At 42.6% G+C, this 26,166-nt stretch overlaps 1 protein-coding gene across 4 annotated transcripts in view; it reads right to left on the bottom strand.

The window, feature by feature from the left end:
• dock11 (dedicator of cytokinesis 11) overlaps positions 1-26,166 on the bottom strand; it is a 292,933-nt gene that overhangs the window by 244,966 nt on the left and 21,801 nt on the right. The gene's annotated exons all lie outside the window — the stretch shown is intronic.

Below are 26,166 nucleotides of genomic sequence, written 5' to 3' on the forward strand. Positions count from 1 at the left end.
AAGATGGCCTGTTTCCATGCCATAAACTATTATATGGTTATTACAGGCAGAAAACCCACATCTGCTGAAAATATCTTTGTGAGGCACTGCCTCAAAAAGGCCACCAGAATCACAAAAGATTTCATTCACTCTTCTCACCCACACTCCTCACTGTTATCTTCCAGCAGAAGCTGCAGAAACCTGAATTCCGGCATTAATTGCTATTAGGGCTCTTGAACCTCCCTGCACTGCCCTACTCAGGACCAACAAAGATCTGTTTGAATTCTTGGAATGGAACAATTTTTGCACAACTTCAGCTGTGAATATCGATCTTCTCTTCCCTCTTGACGCACTGTGTAATTTATACTTATACATGTTAGTCTTTCTACGTATCTGTGCAGACCTTATATATATTTGTACAGCTACAGCAAGCAAGAATTTCACTGCACCTCTGCATTGTACATAGCATGGAATTATAAGCTCTCATCACCTTCTCATGAATAGAGGTGATGCTGTTCACCACAATCTATTGGTGTAGAAAAGCTCATAAGTTTTAAAATGATGCCCATTTCCTTTTACAGCACCAGCGATTGGGAACAGGGTTCAAATCCCATGCTGTCTGTAAGCAGTTTGTTCATTCTTCCCGTATCTATGTGGGTTTTCCCCGGGGTCTTTGGTTCCCTCCCACCAATCAAAAATGTAATGGGGTGTAATTGGGCGGGAGGGGCTGCTGGGCTGAAATGACCTGTCAACATACTGTTTCGATTAAAATTAAATTGAAATTTTAAGATAATCACACCATTTCGACTGTGCACTTTAACCCTTGAAGAAAGGCTCGAGCCCCCAACTTCAGTTCTGTATTTTTACCTTTGCTATATAAAGGACACTGCTTGACCTGCTGAGTTTCTCTAGTGCTGTGTTTTTACTTCAACCACAGTGTCTGCAGATATTCGTGTTTTACTTTTAACTAACCCTTACCCACTGTGAAAGACAGCACCATCTCTCTATTCAGGAGATGAGGAGAGTTGACTATCATACAAAACTTACAATGTGCAGATGCAGTGAAATTCTTGCTTGCTGCAGTTATGTAAAAAAAAACCATGAGTGTAAATTAATCTAATGCAGTGCAACACAAAAGGAAAGATAGATATTTACAGCAGTAGCGTACAAAAAAATTGTATTGTTTCAAGAATTCAGACAGATCTTTCTTGGTCCCTGTTAGTTCTTTCAGCTAAATTCCACCACGTGATATTGGGAGGTCCCAATGCGAATGGGTTGAAGACAGGATGTGGGCAAAGGGAGGACACTTTGGAGCAATTGGGAAGAGAAATATCAGTTAGTCATGCTGGGGGCAGTGGTCAGCTTCTCCTTTTGTCCAACTCTCCCTATTCCACCACAGGCTCAGAGGTTCATTCTTCCTTCATCTGGACACTCCACAGTCACTCCAGTTCCATGACCTGCCCACACATTTACCAACTCTGCTCAGTGGCTCAGCCAACCCAAAAGCATTGTTTAGAAGGTTTTAATTTCATCATTCAACCAATAAATTCATAAATAAATGAATGGAAAGAAAAGCAACCTACAAGCTGTATGATTGCTTCACGTTTCACTGATGTAGTGCCTCATAGCCCATTGACAATGCCACTAATTTGGAAGATAAAGGCATTATCTACTCAGTAGAGGAAACAAGCAGAGGTCAGCATCCGAGCTAACTATCTTGGCATTACAATGAACCAGCCTAGGATCTATAAACCGCATGAGAACCAGGACTCAAGTTTCACTGCCAGAGAACAGGGCACAACCACATCACAGGGATCAATTCCTCTGGCTCTCTGATCCTCAGCAGGTCCTGTAGCTGGACATGGTGGTGCACTCAGAGCAGAAACTTCAGATCCACAGCTCCACCATGCAAAGAGCACAGTGTCGGGGAATGCTCAAAGCCTCCTATTAACTGGCTCCCAATGCGCGTCAGAGGACGAGTCGCTCTTTCTCAGCCAGACCAACGTAAACACAAAGGTTCCATGGCACAATTTAAGGTCAGCCTGGGCCTGAAGGCCAAGATTCACATCTCACAAAACAAATAGAACCTTTCACATCAAATATCAACCCCGAGGCACATTGGAAACCTCATGATGAATTCTGCCTACTGCAAACAGACATCCCATTATTAATGCCAATGAATGATGAGGTGTTGACTTATACTGGATAAACTGCTGCGGGTAAACAACATCAGAACCTCAGACAATTGTCACCAAGGCCTCATTAACAGACAAACCTGCCTGAGTTACTCAATGGAACCCATCATTTCCTTTTAATTCTTTAGCTGGGGATCAAAAGCACGTCTCCCGTTCTTGCTGACGCAAGACACTGGTAGTAGTGATAGGTAACAGATATAGAAGGGAGCAGCGGGTGAGGGAGTAACAGAGGGACATTGTTTTTTAAGAATTAGAATTCAGTTTATTTTTAAGTTTGGAATTGAAAATGGCAATACAAACATTTCTTGAACAAGTTACAGTAAAACTGGACTGGGGATTAGTAAATGCCAAATGAGTGCATTTTCCAGTTGGTTGAGATTATGTGTTGCGCGATTGGCAAACTAACAGCAAGACATGCCAAAGTTAAACTTCGATTTTTTTTTTTAACCTGTTTATTTCCTTCGAGTTGTTTTTTGCCAGTTGCTCGAATTCCAGATAACGGTGTTTTTTTACTTTATTGCTGAAAATGCAAATAGTTCAAAATCTAGACTATTAAAAGTGGGTCATGCAGCAGCTGAGGAGTCAAAAGGTCCAAGTCGATCTTCTGGATGAAGCCCCTACCAAAAAGACTGAGAGGGAAGATTGCCAGTGCGATGCAGAAGAAAGGTGGGGGCAGGGGAGGATGGACACAGGTAGACGATAGTTGGGAGCAGATGGGGAGGGGACAACGGGCGGCTGGAACTAGTGATGAATGAATGCTCGGAAGAAGAAACCAGGGAATCTGTCCCCTGTAATTGGAGAATTCAATGTTCGTATCTTTTTTCTTCCATAGAAGGAAATGAACATTCTTCACTCTGTCCAGCTGAGGGACAGGAACGAAGGGGAGGGATGGAAAACAGAGAACTTGTGTTGTGCAGGGCCCTTTACAAACCTCAGGGATACATCAATGTGCAATTCAGTCCATGGGGAAGCTTCCTTGTAATGAAGTTAATGTTATCGTGTAGTTGGCGGGTCAATTCATTTGTGCTCACTCAGTAACATCAACAGTCAGGCATCCCAAATCAAATGATGAAATGCATTCTGAAAGTCCATGCTACACGGTTGTATCTTGATGAAGGGCTCAGACCTGAAATGTTGGTTATATCTCTTCACTTCCGATAGATGCTGTGTGATCTCAGCACTTCTGCGTGTGGCATTGCGTTACTCTGAGATTGTTCAGGGCAGAATATCTTGGAATGGGCAAGGATGTCATCCCTTTCAGTGACCACATCCTGAGGATTGAATATAGTGTTCTCCTGCTTACCTGAACTTCAAATTGCTGGAGTCATCAGGTGATGGAGGACTCATTACCTGTCCACTATCAATCACCGCAGAAAAAAATTAACCAGCTTGCAAGCTGTTCGATCTGACCTCCAAAGCAGCGGCCTTAATGAACGCAAGGGAAAGGGGCCAGAAATGACATCAGACACACATACAGACTGCTTTTTATGGAGGCTGCTGAATCTTGGGAGTTCAGTGCCATTACAGTTCTCAATCTCAATGGAAGGTGGGAGGCTGGAGTATTAAAATAAAGAGAGGGTTTTCTTTTGGAAATTGTGGAAGCAAGGGCAATGGAGAACTGGCAGAGAGGCCAAGATGGAGCAGCCAAGATCATATGGAATGGTGGGAGAGGTTTATGGGTCTGGTAACCTACTCTTTCAAAGGTGTATTGACTCTGTGCAATTTTTATATGCTCTATTTCTTTTCAGTAAAGAAAAATAACATTTTCCATCACTATTCTCAGATCCAAATGCCCGAGGTTTGAGGCATAGTGCAGAAATTAGTACAGGTTATCAAGTTATCGACCCTCTCCCACAGCTACATCTCTTCCCATCCTGTAAGGATTCCACTCCCTTCTCTCAATTCCTCCATCTCCATTGCATTTATTCCCAGGATGAGGCCTTCCATGCCAGATCATCAAAGATGCCCTCCTCCAACAAAATGGTTTCTCCTTTACCATCATCAACTTATCCCTTACCTGCATTATCTGCACTGCTTCCTCTGCCCCCAAGCGCCAAAAGTACAAGATTCCCCCTGATCCTCACCTACCACTAGAGGAGCCCCTGCAACCAATGCTTTTATCTTTCACCATTTCCGCCACCTACTACGTGACACCATCAGCAGAAACATCTTCGCCTCTCTGCTTTCCGCAGTGACCACTCCCTCAATGACTCCCTCGTCCACTCATCCCTTCCCACCAACCACCCCCTTGGCATCTTCCCCTGTAACCATAGGAGATGCTCCACTTGCTCCCCCTCCCTCACCACCAATCAGGGCCCCAAACAGTCATTCCAAGTAAAGCAACATTTCACTTGTGAATGTACAGGAGTCATCAACTGCATCTAGTTCTCCCATAGTCCTCTCCTCTACATCAGAGAGACTGGGTGCAGACTGGGAGATCGCTTCGTTAAGGGCATCGGCTCTATTTACTGCAATAGCATGGATCTCCCTCTGGCCACTCATTTCAATTTCCCATCCCATTCCCTTGCTGACATGTCTGTTCATGGTCTCATGAACTGCAAGTCCGAGACCAACTACAAATGAGAGGAAAAGCACCTTATATTCCATCTGGGAAACCACCAACTGGATAGTATTAACATCAAATTCTCCGGTTTCTGTTAGAACACTCCCCCACCCCCCAATCTTTCCCTTTGTCTTTTTTCCTCTAGCTCTATCTCTTTCCTTTTCCCCATCTTCTTTTCATGCAGCCCTGCCTTCATTGAGCTACACTCCCCTCCTGGATAATTCTCACCTTTCCTCTCTCCTGTCTCCCATCCATATCCAATTGATACCTTTTGACTGTTGGTCTGTACACCTCCCCGTCCATTCTTCCTTCCTCCCCAACCATTTAATTCACTCACACCTTGAAGAAGGGGTCAGGCCCAAACCGTTAGTTATGTATCTTTACCTGTTATGGACGGTGCGAGGACCCCCCCACCCCCACCCTCACCCCCAGCATTTATACTTTTAGCACAATCACTGCATCTGAAGACTTTAATGTTTCACCCCAGGTTATCAGGTTACCCACTCTCTGGCTGCACTAAATGAGCGCTGAACTGTTGGAAGGGACATCTGCAGGCAAGGGTCCCATCATCCCATCCCATATCCCAAAGACATATGGAGTTGGTCGGTTAATAGGTCACATGAGTGTATTTGGATAGTAAATAGTTTTCACTAAAAATTAAAAAATGGCCTGGTACTTCACTGTATCTCGAGAACAACAAAGTGTATTCCTCAAGCTGTAAAATAGTTTCCACTAAAAATTAAAATAAAAGGACCTGCTACTGCGCTGTATCTCGAGAACAACAAAGTGTATTCCTCAAGCTGTAAAATAGTTTCCATTAAAAATTAAAATAAAAGGACAAGATAAAGGGAGGCACACAAATCATTGGAATGGCTATGCAACACAAAACTGGGCAAATTCCACTCATGAGTTAATTGTCTGGTGCTCCACAGGTTGTGTTTGTCCAGGTCAGAATACAGTAAAATCCTCGTTATCTGAAATTCAAGGAACCGGCCCACGAACAACCGGTATAAAACAAAAGAGGTAAAAAAAAAATACCAAAGATAAAATCGGCACCCGCTAGTGATCAATTTGCCAATCCACGGAACACACAACCTCAAGCAACTGGCAAATTCACTTATCCGGCATCTACCAATCCCCCATAGCTGCTGGATACCAGGAGTTTTACTATACATAGTGTTCCCTGGGATCCTGCTTTGTACATATTAATATCAGAGCAGTAATTGTTCTTGAAAATATTACTCCACAGTCAATGAAACATATAGATTCACAACTAATGTTTTTCTAAGACAAATTTATGACATGTGTAATTAAAATATGCTGGTTAAAACTACCAGTACGTATTCCTAAATGTTTCACAGCTGCCTCCTTCGGGAGATCTATCATCATTCAGGCCAAGTTCATGACAATAATATTGAAAAAATAAAAAATGCAGATGATGGAATCCTTCTGGCAGATTTTTGATGTAGAATGTTAACGGCTTCTTTTTTCACCAAAGTTGCACATCTCGCTGAGGGCTTCCAGCATTTTCTGCTTTTATTTCCTGAAATTGATCACTACATCAGGTCAGAACTGCCAGGGAAGATGGAGAAGGTGGGATCTCTTCACACATTCAAAGCATATCTGGGCAAGCTCTTGCAAGGAATTGAAACAGAGGGCTGATGTAGTTGGCATTGATTAGGTGGGACAGAGGAAGTCACGTGATGGAGTAGTGACTGGTAAGAAAATACCAGCCCTCTACAGAAAAGTTAAAAAAAAGTAAAGAAAAAGCAAAGCCACAAACAAAGAAACCATAACAAATTAAAAATAAAACTGTGGAGAAAATGGCAGCAAAGAAAGAAAAATCAAAAACAATGGGAAGAAAAGAAGAAGATGTCAGAAGAGAAAGGTGAAGGCCTTACCTGTATGAGAAGGCCCACCGTGGAGAGAGAAGCCCGCTCCCTGAGGTCAGTGGAAACACTGAACACAGAAGTACAAAGATGGCTCACGGAGCCAAACAAAAGTGCGAATCCTCGCGCATGCATGATGCACAAGACAAAAATAACACTGACGGGAGGGGGGGACCAGCTGAGGAGTAAATCTCCACAGCTGAAACAGACAAGTATAACACGAAAGCAAGACTCTTAACAGGAAAACATAGAAAATAACGGGAACAAGAAGGAAGAGAATAAAAAAAGGAAATCAGAGAAAGAACAGATGACCAACCCAGAGGAAGAAGACCAACACCAAGACACTTCTAATAAAAATAATAAAAACAAAAATACCCAACAAAATATAATGAACAACCCAACAAGAAAATCAGAAGAGACAGAAGTAAAGGACACAGATCCTGGAGTGGACTCAGAAGAAGAGTAGGAAGAACATCAAACTCTACACAGAGAAATGGAAGATGAAGGGAAGGGCAAGTACATGGATATATATTTTTTTTTACAGAATATATGGAAACATTAAAAGAATGGTTGACACAAGAATTCAGTGAAATAAAACAAAGAATAAAAGGTACAGAAGAAAAAGTGAATAAACTAGAGATGATCATGACAGAAATAGGAAAAAGAGTAGACAAGGTGGAAGAACGAGAAACAGCCATAGAAATGGAGGTAGATGACTTAAAAAAGAAATTAGAAGAATCTGATAAAAAAGCTAAAGAAACACAGGAGCTGTTAGCTCAGAAGATAGATATAATGGAAAATTATAATAGGAGAAACAATATAAAGATAGTGGGCCTTAAGGAAGATGAAAAAGGCAAAAATATGAAAGAATTTATAAATGAAAGGATCCCCAGGGTCCGAGGAATGCCAGAATTACAGGAAGGAATGGAAATAGAAAGGGCACACAGAACATTAGCCCCTAAACCACAACCACAACAAAAACCAAGATCCATTCTAGTAAAATTCCTAAGATATATGACAAGAGAAAATATATTGGAAAAGGCAATGAAAAAAATAAGAGAAGACAAAAAACCACTGGAATACAAAGGTCAAAATTTTTTTTTCTATTCAGACACAAGGTTTGAACTCATGAAGAAGAGGAAGGAGTTCAACGCAGCAAAATCGACCCTATTGAAAAAAGGTTATAAATTTATATTAAAATATCCAATGGTGCTTAAAATAGTTATCCCAGGGCAGCAAAGCAAACTGTTCTCGGATCTGGAAAAAGCACGAAAATTTGCAGAACACCTACAAAACAGAGAGAGAGATGAAGAGATGTAACAAGAACAAAAATGACAACAAACTATAAAGAAGAAGAATTCTTCTTTGGCATGGCTTCGCAGACGAAGATTTATGGAGGGCAAGTAAAAACTAAGAGAAAGAAAGGGAAGAAAGGAAGTAAGGAGGAAATTAAGAGAGTGAGCTTTGTTATATATGAAGATTAAAATCTTTTCTGGGGGGGCTGGGTGGGGAAGAATAACAGTCACTGCGAAATCAGTTGACGCTTGCGAGCGGGTTCGCAAATCCAAATGGAGAGGGGAAATGTGGTTGCCCGACAAGGGACAAAGGGATACTCAGAGAGGGGAGGGACTACTGGGGTTAAGGGAATTTTAGATGTGGGAATAGTGGAAATATTTTATGTTTTAGAAGTGTTGTCTTACAATGCATTCAAAAAAAGAAAACAGAAATGGATAAGAAGGGAAGGTGGTGATGAGGAATCGGAAAGGAAAGATAAACAAAGTATGAAATGACTATGTTGAACTATATGACTTTAAATATTAACAGAACACATAACCAAATCAAAAGGAAGAAGCTGTTAAATTTACTGAAGAAAGAAAAAATTGATATAGCATTTGTGCAAGAAACACAGCTAACTGAAGCGGAACACAAGAAATTAAAGAGAGATTGGATAGGACATGTAACAGCAGCATCATATAATTCAAAAGCCAGAGGAGTAGCTATATTAATCAATAAAAATGTACCAATCAAAATAGAAGAGGAAATAATAGATTCAGCAGGGAGGTATGTAATGATAAAATGTCAGATATATTCAGAATTTTGCAATTTGTTCACTGTATATGCACCTAATGAAGAGGATCAAAAATTTATGCAAGATATCCTTTTGAAGATCGCAGATACGCAAGGGAATATACTAATAGGAGGGGATTTTAAGCTTAATTTGGACTCAAACATGGATAAAACTGGAAAAAAGACTAACAGAAAGAACAAAGTAACCAAATTTATAATTAAATCGATGCAGGAAATGCAACTTTTGGATATATGGAGGAAACAACACCCAAAGGAAAAGGAATATTCATATTATTCGGGGAGACATAAAACATACTCAAGGATAGACCTATTCCTGTTATCAGCCCACATTCAAGGAAGAGTTAAGAAAACGGAATATAAAGCTAGATTGTTATCGGATCACTCACCCCTGTTATTGGCAATAGAGCTGGAGGACATCCCACAAAGAATGTATAGATGGAGATTAAACTCCATGCAAGACAGGATTTTAGAGAATTCACTGAGTGCCAATTAAAATGTACTTTGAAATAAATACGGAATCAGTGAAAAATAAATTTATACTATGGGACGCAATGAAAGCATTCATCAGAGGACAGATAATAAGTTACGTAACTAAGATGAAGAAGGACTACAATCGAGAAATACAACAGTTGGAAAAGGAAATAACAAATACAGAAAAAGAATTAGCAATAAAGGAAGATACAACTAAAAGAAAAGAATTGACAGACAAGAAAATAAAATATGAAACACTACAAACATATAAGGTGGAGAAGAACATAATGAACACAAAACAGAAATATTATGAGCTAGGAGAAAAAATGCACAAAATACTAGCATGGCAGCTTAAGACAGAACAAACTAAAAGAACGGTGTTGGCATCAAGGAAAAAGGACAAACAAATTACATATAACCCAACGGAGATCAACGAAAGCTTCAGAGAATTCTACGAACAACTATATCAAACTAAAAACGAAGGGAAAGAAGACAAAATAGATGAATTTCTAACTAAAATTGAACTACCGAAATTACAAACAGAGGAGCAAAATAAATTAATAAAACCATTTGAAATAGAGGAAATACAGGAGATATTAAAAAAACTACCGAACAATAAAACACCGGGAGAGGATGGACTCCCAATAGAATTCTATAAAACATTTAAAGATTTATTAATTCCTCCTCTCCTGGAAGTAATGAACCAGATTGAAAAAACACAAAACATACCAGATTCATGCAAAACAACAATAATTACAGTAATACCAAAGACGGGGAAAGAACCACTAACACCAGAATCGTATAGACCAATATCTCTACTTAACATGATTATAAAATAATTGGTAAACTATTAGCAAACAGATTGGCTGACTGTGTACCAAAAATAGAAAAACTAGACCAAACTGGATTTATTAAAAAAAGACGAACAACGGACAATATCTGTAAATTCATTAACTTAATCCATACAGTACAAGGAAACAAAACTCTAACAGTAGCGGTTGCTTTAGACGCAGAGAAAGCCTTTGACAGAGTAGAATGGAATTATTTATTCAAAGTACTACAAAAATTCAACCTACCAAAGAAATATATTAATTGGATTAAAGCATTATATAAGGGAACATTGGCGAAAGTGACAGTAAATGGATATATATCAAATCAATTTAAATTAAGCAGATCAACAAGGCAGGGATGTCCACTATCTCCCTCACTGTTCGCGTTAGCTATAGAACCACTAGCAGAACTGATAAGAACAGAAAATAAAATATGAGGGAATAAAATAAAAGAGAAGGAATATAAAATCAGTCTATTTGCTGATGACGTTATAATATACTTAACAGAACCAGAAATATCAATAAAAGAATTACATAAGAAATTGAAGGAATATGGAGAAGTATCAGGGTACAAGATCAACGCAAATAAAAGTGAAGCAATGCCAATGAATAATGCGGATTTCACAAAGTTTAAGAAAGAATCACCATTTAGATGGCAAACACAAACAATTCGATACCTAGGTATACAACTAAATAATAATCTCGGCCATCTATATAAACTAAATTATCAGCCATTAATGAAAAAATTACAAGACGACTTAGAGCACTGGAAAGACTTACCAGTAACACTGATAGGAAGGATAAACTGTATTAAAATGAACATCTTCCCAAGGATACAATACCTATTTCAATCATTACCAATTCACCTAACAGAGAAATTCTTCAAGGAGCTAAAGAAAATAATAAGGAAATTCTTATGGAAAGGGGGGGAACCGAGGATAGCACGAGATAAATTAACAGAATGGTGCAAACAAGGAGGCTTACAACTACCAAACTTTAAGAATTATTATAGAGCAGAACAATTAAGATACCTATCAGATTTTTATCAAACAAGGGAAAAACCAGATTAGAGCCAGATAAAATAGGGGAGAAAGTACCTGAACATATACTATACAAGTGGGATGAAAAATTGGTGCAAGGTAGGAATTCACCAGTATTGCACCATCTACTCAACATTTGGAAGAAGATTCACGTAGAAAGGAATAAAATAAATTATCAACTACCAAAATTAATATTGACACAAAATCAACTAATCCCTTTCACAATAAAAAACCTTTCCTTCAGATAATGGGAGAGAAAAGGGATCAAAAGAATAGAAAATTGTTTTTCGGTAAATAAATTATTATCTTTTGAACAAATGAAGGATAAATATAATATAACTCACGATACAAGGTTTGCATACCACTAACTGAAAACCTACTTGAAGGACAAATTGGGAAACAGTCTGAAGTTACCAGAAGGAAGCAATTTTGAATATGTGATTACAGACACAATAATAATTTAAAAATTTCTAACAAACATGTACATCAAACTGCAAGAAAAGGAGAACGAGGAAACAAACTGTAAACCTAAACAAAAATGGGAACAAGATCTAAACATAAAGATAAAAAATGAAACATGGGAAAAGCTATGCTCCGGAACTATGAGAAATACAATAAACACGAGGTTACGCATGATACAATATAATTGGTTACCCAAAAGTTAAATAAATGGGACCCAACAGTATCAGACAGATGTTTTCACTGTAAAAAGGAAACGGGAACAACACTACATGCAATTTGGGCATGTGAGAAAGTGAAAAAATTTTGGGAAGATCTAAACCAGATATTAAATAAAATCACAAAAAGCAATATACCAAAAATCCCAGAGATCTTCCTTCTAAGTAATATAAGAAATAAAGAATTTAGACTCGATTTGGATGGAGCACAAAAAAGATTTGTTATGATAGCCCTAACTGTAGCAAAAAAATGTATTATGTCAACTTGGAAATTAGAAGATAACTAGAGAATACAATAATGGTACATAGAAGTGAATAAATGTATTCCATTAGAAAAAATAGCATAATTTAAGAAATAACATCACAATATTCAAACAAATATGGGAACCATACATGAAACACAATAGAGAAATCCTACCATGGACCTCCACCACCTAAAATGACAGAAGGAGAAGACAACAAAATGAACTGACTCAGTATATAAAAGTAAAAGACAAAATTTTCTTGTTGATTTTTATTAAGTGACAACATAGTTTAATGGGTTTAATGTATCTTATAGATTGAACTTTGAATAAATGGGAAGGGGGGAGAGGGAGGGAGGGAAGGGAAGGGGGAAAAAGGGGAGAAAATGACACTATATATTCAAGAGAAAAATGTCTGTATGGATTTTGGTCAGTATGGTTTATAGTGTGAAAAATAAAAAAAATAAAAAAAAAATAAGGTGGGACAAAGGGGCCTGCTTCCCAGTCTATGATTTAAATGAGCCCTCTGTAGTACTGAAGCTTGGAAGAAGGTCGCCTCACCTGACTCCACACCACTCCCACCAGCAATTTCATGAGCCTTCAGGCCCAATTGTTGCCTCGCGGTATTTGTGACCCAGCACCTTCTGGTGCTGTTTGTGTGGGGTTTGCACGCTCTCCTCATGACTCTATGGGCCTCCCACTTTCCACAGCTGAGTAGAAGGTTAAATTGCCCTTTAATATCACAAAATAGAAAAAGGTTCGAAAGGGTGTTGATGGATATGTGCAATAAATAAGAATTTGAAGGGGTCAAGGGAAATAAGTGCAGGGTCAATGGAACGAATGGGATTGCTCCTTCAGAAACAAGCCATGACTCATGTCTTTTGTGTCATGATAAGTCAGAGCTCCATGAGCTAACTTGCTTCAGTCAGGCTTCAGCTCCTTGATGTGTTAACCTGGCTTTAACAACGGATGGGCTGGTGAATTTTTGTGTTGCCTGATCATGCATTTAAAAGACATTGTCAACATACTCTTTATATGACTTTCCAAACCACAAGAGATTGACACAAACACGAGGTGAGATTGAGCAACAGTAAGTCCTCCACAAAGAGCCAACATATCTTTGAAGAATTGGGGAAGTAATCAGCAATCTCCAACATAGAACAGCAGAGCACAGGAACAGGCTGTGCCGAGCAAGATGCTCCATTAAACCAAATCTCTTCTGTCTGCATGCGATCCATCTCTCCATTCGCAAAACATTCAGGTGTCCATGTTGCAGCTTCTTAAATGCTACCATTGTATCTGCATCCATCACTATCCCTTGGCAGCCTGTTGCAGGCACCTCTTATGTTAAAAAAAAACCTTCCCCAATGTGCATCTCCTCATCTTAAATGCAAATCCTCTAGTATCATCACCTTTCTTCTCTGGAAAAAGCATTCTGACTGGCTTTCCTATCAGAATATTAAACACCTATCAGATCTCCCCTCAGCCTCCAAAGCCCCAGCAAAAACAAGCCAAGTTTATACAATTTCTTGCTGCTCATACCCTCTAATCCAGGCAGCATCCTGGTAAATCTATACCCTTTCCAAAGTCTCCACATCTTTCCTGTAACAGGGCAACCAGAATTGTTCACAATATCCCACTATTTTTTTAAACAATAATTCAAGTGCAGACTAACTTATTTCACATAGCTTCTTTACTCTTGTGCTCAATGTCTGACCGATGAAGGCAAGTGTGCCAAATATCTTCTCTACCAACCTACTTACTTGGAGGAAGCTATGGCCCTAGACCCAACAAAACCCTCTGTCAATCAATGTTGTCAAGAGTTCTGCCATTAACTGTATACTCTCCCTTCATATTTGACCACCCAAACTTAACATGTCACACTTTTCCCAATTAAAGTCCATTTGCTTTTTGTCTACTCGTATCTGATCTATATAATCTTGTATTCTTTGATAGCCATTTACACTGCCCGCAACTTCACCAATCTTTTTGTCATCAGCAAATGATAAATTACCCGGCTACTTTTTCATCCAGGTCCCAATACCAACCCCTATAGAGTACCAATGGTCATGGACCTCCAATCAGAATTGCATCCTTACACCACTGATTTCTATAGGCAAACCAAATTGGAACTGAAATGATCAATTCACCCTAGTGAATTGGATCATTAGTCCCGTACGCCTTTACCTTCTGGATCTGCCTACCACAAGGTCATAGAGGCAACATCCATTGCCCTACTCTTGGCAACTATTTTTGTCAGCTCCTCCACAAATTCCATCAGATTTGTGAGATAAGACCTGAGCCACACAAGGGGATTGTCCCTAATCTTACCATGCCTTACCAAAAGCACGCAAATCCTATCCCTGATTCTCCTTTCTAATAGCTTCCCGACTGCTGATGAGAGGCTCGTTACCACTTCCTGGCTGATCTCCATTTCCCTTCTTCAGCCACACTCCAGTTTCTCTGGAACTTGGCCATTTTTGTAAAAAAAAGATCTTCGACAAGGCCCAAAGAATCTCCCCTTTTGCCTTTCAATAACCTGGGATAGATCCAAACAGGCCATGGGGTCCTGACCACCATAACACTTCAAAAGACCCAGGACCACCTCTTTTCTAAACTCAAAATGCCCTAACACACTAACATTCTCCATACTGCTCTCACAATCCTCCTTCTCCTTGATGGATGTCAATGCAAAATCCTCATTTATACCTTACCCCCTTCCTCTGACTTGGAACTTGATTTCCCTCCTTTGTCTTTGAGTGGTCACATCCTTTCCCTCATTTAAAAAAAAATACCAAGTATAAAATGCCTGCAGATTAATGTTAATCAAACTTGCCAGTGCCCTGCCTGAGCCCTTTCATATAAATGTTATATACTTCAAGGGTCCTGTCTGATTTTAATTTCTTGAACCTTACAGGCACTTCCTTTTACTTTTAGACCAACTTCACCAGTTTTCTCATCGTCTGAGGTTCCCTTACATTACCATGCTTGTCCGTGCCTCTTCTTTATAGGAACGTACTGGTCCAGGTGTTAGCTGTAGACCTGCTCCTGATTAAGTCCCCTCAGCTCCCAACATAATTTGCCCTCTCACAAAATGTATATGTAAATTTAGATATGCAGCACGGGTAACAGGCCCACAAGCCCAAGCAGCCCAATTAACTTACATTTTGAAGGGTGGGAGGAAAATGGAGCACCCAGAAGAAACCCACACAGACACAGGGAGAACATGCAAACTCCTTAGAGACAGAGCGGAATTCAAACCCCAATCGCTGGCGCTGTAACAGTGTTGGGCTAACTGCTACATTAACTGTGCCACACAAGTTCCAGCTTTATTCCGAACCATCTCAAAACTTGAGGCATTATCACTTTTTCTCAAAATCCTCTCCCTTTGAAATGCTGATCAAATTAAGTCAAGTTTATTGTCATCTGGCTGAACAAGTACAACCCATTGAAACAGTGTTCTCCGGTCCTCGGTGCAAAACACACAGACACACGACCAATACATACACAGGACAAGTATTTCATCTATGCAAATAAATAAATATTGCTTTGTACATTTGAAAGCCTCAGATGGTTAGTGTGAGCAGTTCCTCTGGTCGTTCAGCATCCTCACTGCCTGTGGGCAGAAGCTGTTCCTCAGCCTGGTGGTGCTGGCTCTGATCCTCCTGCATCTCTTCCCCGACAGGAGCAGCTGAAAGATGATGTGTGCAGGACGGAAGGGGTCCTCAATGACTTTGCACACCCTCTTGCACGATCTCATTTCACCTGACCAACCTCATTTCCCAACACAACGGCTTTCAAGACCCCTTTCCTGTATGGATTGTCTCCATCTTGTTTCAAGAAACCTCATGGATGCAGTTAATGCAGCAACCTTGGGAACTTGCCAGTATTGATTTTATATGTAATCAAGCAAGGCTACAATGAAGCTGATTTGACTTCCTCCAGTTCCTGGAATTTGTTAAGTCCAACCTCGATGGAAGTGATCTCCCCAAAGATAATCAATGCTGTGAAGTTAAATTGACCTAAAGTGCAGGGCCTCAAGGGTTAAGACTGCAGAAAACATTCACAGCATGACTTTAGGACATGAAACGGAAGCAGAGAATGGGAGAAGAGGGACATCTGTGTAGTTACAGGAGAAATTTGCAAACTGACAGCAGCCAAGGCCATCCTTGAACTGGGAGGCAGCAACACCAAAGGTTCAGCCATTGGAGATATTAGAGTCAACACCCAAAACAAACAAACTGTACAAAGGGAAATATGATTGGCAAAGAGTCAGAATTGAACTGAATTATTATCACATCTACAAACATTTAAAAAAAAAACCTTTGATTTGCATACTATCCAGGTAAGTCAACTCATATTTAAATATAGAAGTTAGTACAAAATAAACTAAAGTATAGATCAATGGTTTTCAATCTTTTTCCACTCACCACCTTAAGTAATCCCTATGCCATCGGTGCTCTGTGATGAGTAAGGAACAGCTTAAGGTGGTTTGTGAGTGGAAAGAAAAACTTTGAAAACCACTAGTGTAGGGTACAGTCAGACATAAAGTGCAAGATTTAGTGAGTATGATACAATAGCCAGAATCAAATGCAACCCAGAAATGTTATTTAAATGCAGAAATAACACGTGGTCAAATGAAAAGTTAAATCAATGTTGGGGGGGGGGGGCGGGGCGGTGGAAAGTGGGGTCATATGGAGACACAAAGCATGACTAAAGGACTTCAAGAGAACTCCATGTTCATCGTCACCGGAGGGAAGTGCCACAGTTCAATGAAGAAATGTACAAGTAGATAAGGAATAGGAAGTGACTACCAGCACAAAAATCGAAACACGTAGATGGGTACATGATAGCTGTGGACAGAAAGGTGAGAGAACCAGAGAGAGAATGAGAAATGCACAAGCAAACGAAAAACGCAAGAGCGAGTAAGAAATGCGAGAGAACAAGAAAGCAAGAGCAAACACGAGAACAAGCGAGAGCGCGCGCGAGAGAGGGCGCGAACGCCGGAGAGCGAGAGAGGGCGCGAACGCCGGAGAGCGAGAGAGGGCGCGAACGCCGGAGAGCGAGAGAGGGCGCGAACGCCGGAGAGGGCGCGAACGCCGGAGAGGGCGCGAACGCCGGAGAGGGCGCGAACGCCGGAGGGCGCGAACGCCGGAGGGCGCGAACGCCGGAGGGCGCGAACGCCGGAGGGCGCGAACGCCGGAGGGCGCGAACGCCGGAGGGCGCGAACGCCGGAGGGCGCGAACGCCGGAGGGCGCGAACGCCGGAGGGCGCGAACGCCGGAGGGCGCGAACGCCGGAGGGCGCGAACGCCGGAGGGCGCGAACGCCGGAGGGCGCGAACGCCGGAGGGCGCGAACGCCGGAGGGCGCGAACGCCGGAGGGCGCGAACGCCGGAGGGCGCGAACGCCGGAGGGCGCGAACGCCGGAGGGCGCGAACGCCGGAGGGCGCGAACGCCGGAGGGCGCGAACGCCGGAGGGCGCGAACGCCGGAGGGCGCGAACGCCGGAGGGCGCGAACGCCGGAGGGCGCGAACGCCGGAGGGCGCGAACGCCGGAGGGCGCGAACGCCGGAGGGCGCGAACGCCGGAGGGCGCGAACGCCGGAGGGCGCGAACGCCGGAGGGCGCGAACGCCGGAGGGCGCGAACGCCGGAGGGCGCGAACGCCGGAGGGCGCGAACGCCGGAGGGCGCGAACGCCGGAGGGCGCGAACGCCGGAGGGCGCGAACGCCGGAGGGCGCGAACGCCGGAGGGCGCGAACGCCGGAGGGCGCGAACGCCGGAGGGCGCGAACTCCAGAGGGCGCGAACTCCAGAGGGCGCGAACGCCAGAGGGCGCGAACGCCAGAGAGCGTGAGGGCGCGAACGCCAGAGAGCGAGAGGGCGCGAACGCCAGAGAGCGAGAGGGCGCGAACGCCAGAGAGCGAGAGGGCGCGAACGCCAGAGAGCGAGAGGGCGCGAACGCCAGAGAGCGAGAGGGCGCGAACGCCAGAGAGCGAGAGGGCGCGAACGCCAGAGAGCGAGAGGGCGCGAACGCCAGAGAGCGAGAGGGCGCGAACGCCAGAGAGCGAGAGGGCGCGAACGCCAGAGAGCGAGAGGGCGCGAACGCCAGAGAGCGAGAGGGCGCGAACGCCAGGGAGAGAGAAATGGTAGCAATGACCACGAACGCTTAACTCTCATTGGGAGAGATACGAAGAGGACTGGATATAGAAATGATTGACCTTTATCCAACTTTAAGCCAGTCAGACAGGTATTTGGAACAGGAAAACTTTAAGAGGCACAAATCATTGAAAAAAAAGGACAGATAAAGTATCCATGGGTCTAATTTATTAAAGACAAATTAAACCTGACCAAGTTGATTGGAGTTCCTCAGTCAAAGAAAGCGTCATTAAAGGAAATGTGGAAAGGATGTTGGTGCAAATGTGCACGGAGGGATTTGCAAAATTGATCCTCCCAGTGGCAGGATAGATTTGAGTGAAACACAAAAGTCTGCAGACACCGTGACTGTAGTAAGAACACATCGAAATGCTGGTGGAACTCAGCCGGTCTTTCAGCATCCATAGGAGACAGATACATTGCCGACGATTCAGGCCCGAGCCCTTCTTCAATTAATAATTCTGTTTATTCTTTGAAGAAAGCTCAGGCCCAAAATGTCTTTATCTCCCCAGGATGTTGAAAGACCGCCTGAGTTCTGCCAGCATTTCGGAGTTTTTTTTTACAGGAAAGATCTGAACTCAGCCAAGAGAAAGGAAGGAAAATGTAACTTGGTTTTCAAAATATGAGAGAATGCCAATCTGTTTAGGAAACTAAAATTCCCAGTGTGAGAGATAATAGAATATAGGAAGTAAAGTTAGTATGAATGAAATAAAGAATAATAGACTAGAATAGAGGAAGTTAAGTAAGTGCTGAGTAGGGATGAATTCCGATAAGAGTGTGAGGAAGGGTTACGCAAGTATGATAGAATAATCTTATAGTGATAGAAAGAATTAGCCAAGTTCTGCAGAATTAGTAAGCCCTGGGGGTTGAGATGTGTGAATAAGAACAAAGGCAGATTCATGAATAAGGACAATGACATGATGGGACCCAGACAGGATACCCCATGGTCTTTCAAGTTTACAGCAACTGCAGGTAGGCAGACAGAATTACCAAATGCCAAACCAATCCAGGAGGCAGAAGAATGTTAAGGGGGGGGGAGGGTACCTCTACACTGAAATGAACTGTATAAAAGTTGGGTGAGCCCCAGTATGTTTGTGTATTCCCATGGTAAGGGGAAGCACCCAACTTTGCACTGTTGTACAATAAATGTTCTTTGTTCTCAATTTTTGTCTCGAGCGAAATCTGTGAAGGTACTTCTGTTTCTCACAAATGGGGGATCGTCCGGGATCCCACTCCCTCCACTGACAGAGTGCCCAATGACGGGGGTAGGTGCACCCCGGCTGATTCAGCTGGACACCCGGACGAAGGGTGACTGGTCAGTGGACGAAGAGAGTGATATCCGAGAAGAGGCATTGAGAACAAACGACGGGAGGACGTTAAGGAAGCGCGCTAGGAATAGCTACTAGATCACGGTAAGAGGAATTTATTTACCTGCTAGTATGGGAGGAGTAAGTAGCAAGGGAAACAGTCCTGGAGAAGGATGGGAGGATCAGATACCTAAACATAGAGCAGAGAATATGCAGCCTGTTGGCTCAGTGGATCGTTTGATCAAATGATTTTGAGCGAAAAGGATTGTAAGAACAAGGACGAGGAACCTCCTGCCCCTGAAATACAAGGATGGGATGTGTTGTATTCCCTTCCTCCACCTTATGCTCCCCCTGTGCCGGCTCCTATCTTCCCCCTCTCACCTACACTTTACCCTTTTTCACCTTCCCCTCTTCCTCCACAGTTAGAGAAAGAAAAAGAAAGTAGGGGTAGTATGGTGACCCGCTCACAGAGTACAAGATTACCGCCTCAACTGACATGAGAGGGAGGAGACTTTGATTATGATGGTCATTCAGAGCATCATAGAGGAGGGGATAAGCCAGAAATTAACTGGATGAAACCTTTACGAGAGGTTCCCTTGGGAGGGGATGTGGGGGGTCTCGGGTTCGTAAATGTGCCTCTGACCAGTACGGAGGTGCGCAATTTTAAGAAGGAAATTACCTCTCTGATAGATGACCCTCAGGGATGTGCAGAACAATTAGATCAATTTTTGGGACCTAATATATATACCTGGGATGAATTAATGTCTATCTTTAAGACTCTATTTACTTTGGATGAGTGTGGAATGATCCACCAGGCAGGGATCAGAGTCTGGATATTTACTAGTTCCCCAAGCTAGAGTTTGCTTGTTGGGACGGGATTTACAGGACCAATTGGCTATCGGTACCAGACCACAGGGATCAGGTATTGGGGTTCAATTTTATGTTCTAACAGAGGAGGATCGGGAACTAATAAATCCTAGAGTATGGGATTAAATGCTTACCCTTAGCTTTGATTAGGACTCGTACAGCTCCTCGTAAGGATCTTGCTGTCTCACCATATGAAATGATGTTTGGTCTTCTTTACATGGGATTCCACACTGATACCCCTACCCCTGAGGCTAATGACCAGTACTTATCTAAATATTTACAGGGACTTTCTACTTCTCTGTATGACTTAAGACAGAAGGGTTTATTAGCTCAAAACCCACCCCTGGACTATCCTATTCATTCTGTTAAACCTGGTGATTGGGTATATGTAAAAGCGTGGCAAGACCATAAACTAAAACCGATATGGGACGGCCCTTATTGTGTACTTCCGATTACAGACACTGCAGTGTGAACAAAAGAAAAGGGGTGGACTCACATACAACGCATTAAACAAGCTAATCCACAGACTAAAGACGTTGATAATATACCCTCCACCTGGCATGCAGTCTCGCATCCCTCTGGTCTGAAAGTTACGCTACGCCGGGAAAAAGTGCTGTAATGTTAATTTTATTATTTGCTATATTGTTTTTCTGCTGGTTCCCAATTTTTGGGAAACCACCCAATTATACACAATGTATTAAGTCCTCCTGGAATAGGGGCAGCAGAGGTGATAATTACTTTGAGGAATGGACAAGTTTACCTTTAGAATGCAGACAGGACACAGGTATAGAGTGTATTCATAGTGGGGTACCGTGAACTACTCTTTGCAGATGATGCCGCTTTAGTTGCCCATTCAGAGCCAGCTCTTCAGCGCTTGACGTCCTGCTTTGCGGAAACTGCCAAAATGTTTGGCCTGGAAGTCAGCCTGAAGAAAACTGAGGTCCTCCATCAGCCAGCTCCCCACCATGACTACCAGCCCCCCCACATCTCCATCGGGCACACAAAACTCAAAACTGTCAACCAGTTTACCCATCTCGGCTGCACCATTTCATCAGATGCAAGGATCGACAATGAGATAGACAACAGACTCGCCAAGGCAAATAGCGCCTTTGGAAGACTACACAAAAGAGTCTGGAAAAACAACCAACTGAAAAACCTCACAAAGATAAGCGTATACAGAGCCGTTGTCATTCCCACACTCCTGTTCGGCTCCGAATCATGGGTCCTCTACCGGCACCACCTACGGCTCCTAGAACGCTTCCACCAGCGTTGTCTCCGCTCCATCCTCAACATCCATTGGAGCGCTCACACCCCTAACGTCGAGGTACTCGAGATGGCAGAGGTCGACAGCATCGAGTCCACGCTGCTGAAGATCCAGCTGCGCTGGATGGGTCACGTCTCCAGAATGGAGGACCATCGCCTTCCCAAGATCGTATTATATGGCGAGCTCTCCACTGGCCACCGTGACAGAGGTGCACCAAAGAAAAGGTACAAGGACTGCCTAAAGAAATCTCTTGGTGCCTGCCACATTGACCACCGCCAGTGGGCTGATAACGCCTCAAACCGTGCATCTTGGCGTCTCACAGTTTGGCGGGCAGCAGCCTCCTTTGAAGAAGACCGCAAAGCCCACCTCACTGACAAAAGGCAAAGGAGGAAAAACCCAACACCCAACCCCAACCAACCAATTTTCCCTTGCAACCGCTGCAATCGTGTCTGCCTGTCCCGCATCGGACTGGTCAGCCACAAACGAGCCTGCAGCTGACGTGGACTTTTTTACCCCCTCCATAAATCTTCGTCCGCGAAGCCAAGCCAAAGAAAGACCTTATTTAGTAATTTAGGATCCCAACATGGACCAGGGAAACAGAACTGCTCTAGGGGAGTGGATTGGGTTTGCGTCCTGGCCTCTACAGATATTAAAGAGATGAGTGCTAAAAATATGGTACAAAGAAGATGGTGGGAAAATGATAGGCAGAACATTAGTCAGGGCTATACCTGGAGTAGGGATAAAGGGGGTATATATGTTAATGCTCGCAGACAAGCTACTACTCACAGGTTAGGTAACAATAAACGCTCCCCCACCCCAACTTGGCATTTTGTAAATCATCCTTTGGGTCACAAATACATTTGGAAGGCTAAAGGCCATCACTATAAGGGGGATTCCAGTTGTAAACGGCTCAAGCTGCTCCAGAATACCACAGCTGTTTGGCATTTAAACCGTTTAACTAGACTCCAGGCAGTTTTGAAGATTATCACCAAATAGACAGCGACGGCCTTGGATTTATTGGCTGAAAAACAACGACAGATACGAGCTACAGCTTATCAAAACCGCCTGGCTCTCGATTACTTGTTAGCTGCTGAGTGCAGCGTTTGTGGAAGATCGATTGATGACAACTGTCACAATGGTCAGGTGGTTGAACTTTTTACTGGTGACTGGAGGTGGATACACACAGCCCTTATAGCAGTTGGACTCGTTACTTTAGCCATCATGATACTTCCCTGCCTAATGACTTGTGTGCAGTGTTTAATTCAACGGACCCTTCGTCAGATCACTACAACCCAAAGGATGTATGTTTCCCAAACTCCGTCTGATGATGCTGAGATTACAGTTTGTTTGCTGACTCGCTGGGAAAAAGACCAAGTTTCCAGTTGAGAATTTACTAAGTGTAGCTAAAGAAAAAGTGGGGATTGTGAGAGATAATATCTTAAAAACAGAAACAGAAAATGGTAGAAATGCTAGAACAGTCCTAGGCCTGAAATCCTAACTCTTGTTCCCCTTCCTCTGGCTACTGCCTGGCTTGCCAGGTGTTTCCAGCATTCTCTCTGTTTATTTCAGATTTCCAGTAGGTGCAGTTTATTGTTTGATTTTTCACTCTGTGATCCATGTACCCCACTGGCACTTTAAAGCAAATGAGTGAAAGTTTATTGCATCTGTACACTGTACTGTGAGAGATAATAGAATATAGGAAGTAAAGTTAGTATGAATGAAATAAAGAATAATAGATTAGACTAGAGGAAGTTAAGTAAGTGCTGAGTAGGGATGAATTCCGATAAGAGTGTGAGGAAGGGTTACGCAAGTATAATAGAATAAGGGTCTTATAGTGATAGAAGAATTAGCAAGTTCTGCAGAATTATTAAGTCCTGGGGGTTGAGATGTGTGAATAAGGACAAAGGCAAATTCATGAATAAGGACAATGACATGATGGGACCCAGACAGGATACCCCATGGTCTTTCAAGTTCAGAAACTGCACGTAGGCAGACAGAATTACCAAATGTCAAACCAATCCAGGAGGCAGAAGAATGTTAAGGGGGGTGGGGGTGGGTACCTCTACACTGAAATGAACTGTATAAAAGTTGGGTGAGCCCCAGTATGTATGTGTATTCCCATGGTAAGGGGAAGCACTCAACTTTGCACTGTTGTACAATAAATGTTCTTTGTTCTCAATTTTTGTCTCGAGCGAAATCTGTGAAGGTACATCTGTTTCTCACACCAGGAATGCAGGAGACTGTGAAAAGTGGCTGATACAACCAAGGCCATCACGGGCAATGGCTTCCCATCCACTGAAGAGATCTACCCAAGGCAGAGCCTCAGGGTGGTGGCAGCCAACAAGTTCCCCTTCACCCTGGCTATGCTGCTAGCTTCAGGTCACGACACCTGAAGTCCAGCCCCTCTGGTTTCAAGAACAGCTATCAGGCTCTTGAAACTCCTCATTCCACCAAAGTTTTTGTTGGCACTATCGAGCAACCTAAATATTTATTACTGTTTTTATATTTATTATCATGTTTTTCTTTCCCTCTTTGTGACGTTAAATTTATAATTTGTGGTTGTATGTTTCATGGCACCAGGAAGCTGCAGCAAGTTAGATTGTCATATACATGATACTGTGAGAAACAGAAGTACCTTCACAGATTTTGCTCGAGACAAAAATTGAGAACAAAGAACATTTATTGTACAACAGTGCAAAGTTGGGTGCTTCCCCTTACCATGGGAATACACAAACATACTGGGGCTCACCCAACTTTTATACAGTTCATTTCAGTGTAGAGGTACCCTCCCCCCCCTTAACATTCTTCTGCCTCCTGGATTGGTTTGGCATTTGGTAATTCTGTCTGCCTACGTGCAGTTGCTGTAAACTTGAAAGACCATGGGGTATCCTGTCTGGGTCCCATCATGTCATTGTCCTTATTCATGAATCTGCCTTTGTTCTTATTCACACATCTCAACCCCCAGGACTTACTAATTCAGCAAAACTTGCTATCTATCACTATAAGACCCTTATTCTATTATACTTGCGTAACCCTTCCTCACACTCTTATCGGAATTCATCCCTACTCAGCACTTACTTAACTTCCTCTAGTCTAATCTATTATTCTTTATTTCATTCATACTAACTTTACTTCCTATATTCTATTATCTCTCACAGTACAGTGTACAGATGCAATAAACTTTCACTCATTTGCTTTAAAGTGCCAGTGGGGTACATGGATCACAGAGTGAAAAATCAAACAATAAACTGCACCTACTGGAAATCTGAAATAAACAGAGAGAATGCTGGAAACACCTGGCAAGCCAGGCAGTAGCCAGAGGAAGGGGAACAAGAGTTAGGATTTCAGGCCTAGGACTGTTCTAGCATTTCTACCATTTTCTGTTTCTGTTTTTAAGATAGAATTTGCGTGATTTTACCAGTCTGTAGAATGCCGGACGTCTCGAACAAACGACCAGAACTCCAAATCTCCATTTCGTTGCACGAGTTTAGATAGTGGTAAGTAAAGAGGCAGGACTTGCAACGTGCATCTTCGATATGTGCTATCCATTGCTCAAGGAATGCCTGCTGTTAACTTTAGACCGCAGGCGTTCTTGGAAATTTACTTGGGGTCTAGGAGGTAAAATAGTGGAATGGGAATGGCCCTCTCATTCCCGTTCTGACTTTTTTTTAAACACAGCATGCATTCCGGGAAAATGCTAAGAATTCCCTAGAATGCAGTGGCTGTGTAAAAAAACATAGTTGACACTTCGCTGCCGCTCCTGTCCACGAAGACAGAAGACAAGAATCACAGAAGAGGAACACCAAGTGTTTCACAGGTGGTGGTCATTATCGATATCACTGGAGCTTTCAAAGAGGGTCCAGTTAATCACTCTCCCCTGTTCTTTATCTGTATTACTGTTCGGTTTTTAAAAATTGGAAGTCCCTTTCACACTGGCACCTTGTCCTAGTAATTGATGACCAATCTTCCAGTTAAGGATCCAGTGTGAAAGTTCCTTAATCAGCACACAGGCATCAAATCACACCAGGGATGGACCGCTGAAGTAGGGTCGTCAGATGCCTGCATGCCGATTATCCCAGTGTGAAAGGGACATGGACCATCCAGGGACAAAGTTGATGATGTTTTTTGTGCGATTGCAGAAACGCAAAGAAAACAAAAGATTAACAAGGTAAAAACTTTGTATTCAAAATCCTGATCAATTTATTATGATCTTGTATTTCAACAAAATTAATCATGCCTAATCATAATATAATTATGTAAGCATTATACACAGCACTGTATAAAACAATTAATAAAGGACTGTGGGAATGTGGTAGTGGCACTATAGCACAGAGTTGCACAATTTCTAAAGACCATGAGGAAGTCGGGGACGAAATACACACATTGAGCAATCGTGGACCGGTCCTCCCAGAATTCAGAGAGCACTCATGAAGGCATTTCTCTGCCTCACGGAATTCTGGGAGGGGAGATCCACCATCAGTTAATACGTGTTAATACATCCCCGACTTTCCCACGGTCTTTAGAAATTGTGCGGCTATGTGTTTTATACCACTTTCCCAAGGTCTTTTATAAATTTATAAAGGTTTAATTAGGTCAGTACAAC

Source organism: Narcine bancroftii, chromosome 8 (assembly GCF_036971445.1).
Source record: "Narcine bancroftii isolate sNarBan1 chromosome 8, sNarBan1.hap1, whole genome shotgun sequence".
Classification (NCBI taxonomy): Eukaryota; Metazoa; Chordata; class Chondrichthyes; order Torpediniformes; family Narcinidae; genus Narcine; species Narcine bancroftii.